Source organism: Pinus tabuliformis, chromosome 3_2 (assembly GCF_031772625.1).
Source record: "Pinus tabuliformis cultivar Carrire ecotype Pingquan chromosome 3_2, CPIR1, whole genome shotgun sequence".
Lineage (NCBI taxonomy): Eukaryota > Viridiplantae > Streptophyta > Pinopsida > Pinales > Pinaceae > Pinus > Pinus tabuliformis.
The window spans coordinates 521,514,626-521,516,798 of record NC_142302.1 but is presented as its reverse complement, the minus strand read 5'-3'; positions in this window follow the sequence as shown (position 1 = coordinate 521,516,798).

Sequence of the window (2,173 nt, the reverse complement as noted above, 5' to 3'; positions counted from 1 at the left end):
AAGGATGAATGAACATTTTAAAGTCAGTGAGCAGGTTCAGCTGGAAGCTGAAGACGATGAAGAGGATGTTGCATCTAGTGAAGCTCCAAGTTCTGGGCACATAGTTAACATGTACCAATGTCTTAATGTTGCTGACAAGAAAACAACCACCAAGAAGGAGACCCAAAGTAGAGCAATTGATACAACTTGAGAAGTCAAGGGCCTCCTGCTGTGATTGAGATACCGAAAGAAAAATTCAAACAACTGCTCAGAATAGTTGATCCATCGGCATCCTCAACAAATATAACAAAAAGCAATTATGGGAATATAGCTACAATGAAAGATACGTCCATCAGAAACAAACTCCAAAACACTCCACCACACAATACAAACACAAGTCTTCCCCCAGAAAACTCGGTTAGTCTTCCTGATTTGGATTACAATATTGTTGAAGATATGAAGAAGACCCGTGTAATAATTTCTATGTATGAGCTTACCAAACTCACGGGTTGGCGGAATATTATTTTATGAGTATAGGGGAAAACCTCCACATACAATGTTTCCTCTTCGAGCAAGGGACCAAGCAAGTCTCCTAGATCACATGAAGCTGTACCATACACATTTCACATGGAAGAAGCGAACTCTCTTTTCCAACCATTTTTGTTATCTTTCAAAATATTCAACTTCAATGTCCATAACTGTTTGGTTGACTCTAGCGCACCAGTCAATGTCATGCCACTCTCCATTTCTAAATAGATCAATGCACAATGGAGCATTACAACTACGTAGATCATCCAAATTGACTGAACATGTGTACCAACCATTAGTTAACTCCAGGATGTGATCATCTATTTATCGTCTGACGAATGAGCTCACAAGTGCATTAACATTGTGATCGTGGACATCATGGAATCATATGGCTTATTTTTCAGCAGAGACTGGTCCAGTAAGTTGCAAGGATATTTTTCTACAGACTAGTCACACTTATGCTTTCTGTACCAAGGTAGAAACAACTAGATTCCGGTGTTGTCGGAGAGATATAAGAAACACAACATTACTCCCTTGAATTTTCAAAATGAACCATTGACTTTCATAGAGCTTTCTTTTGACAATTTCTTTCTAGAAACACAGTTCGGGTGTTATCTTACACAACCAAGCGCTAGACCACCAGATACATAATTGGGTCTCCTTCATTGCCCAACTAGTGGAAATGAAACTTGTCTAGTACTTTGTAACAATAGTATCAGTAGTGTTAGAAATACTAGTGTGGCAAGCCATCCTTGTAAAAATGACTTGTGGACCTTGTATTTTGATGGATCCAAAACACAATATCGCTCTGGAGTCCAGTATATTTTGATTGACCCAAGGCAAAGGAAAAACTTAGTCTCAAGCCACTTGGAGTTTTAGTGCATGAACAATACTATCGAATATGAAGCACTCATCTTGGGTTTACAGAAAGCCCTTAGCCTCAACGTTTCTATGCTGAAAGTGGTAGGTGATTCAGATATTGTGGTATATAGGTATGTAACGCGATACACAGTGTCTCACCTCATATTAAGGGTTAACAAAAAGAAGTATGGCAACTTACTTTTAATTTTCAAGATTTTAACATCATCTTTGTACCAAGAATGCGTAATGCAGCTGCAGATGCTATAGAAAATGGAGTTACTAGGATGACACCACTTAGGGATAGATTTACTGTTTAATTTTTTATAAGCCATCTATCCCTGAAAACATCACTAATTTCTGTGTTTTTGATGATGATGAATAGATACTGCATTTCATGGCCAATGCTGACATCTTCAAGGATGTAGTGATAGATGAAGACATGCATGAGTAGTCTTTGTAAGAAACAATTGATGATAGCAAAGGAAACCGCATCCCCAAGGGTGTGGTTTCACTCAATAATCTATATGACTTGTAGAACCGCTTCAAAGGGACCAGGAACACTAAAACCCATTGTTCCATACTGGTGCATCAACAAATTAACTTGGGAACAAATAGAGATCTGAAGTTCGTGAATCTCTATAAGTATTGCACATTGAAAGAGAGACAAGCCTTTGTTCACCTGTTCAAACAGTACCTTGATGTATTCGTGTGGACATACGATGACTTGAAAACATATGACATGTGAAAAATCCAAAAAAATATTCTGATCAAAGAAGGGATCAAGGAATTTCAGCAGAAGCTCAGA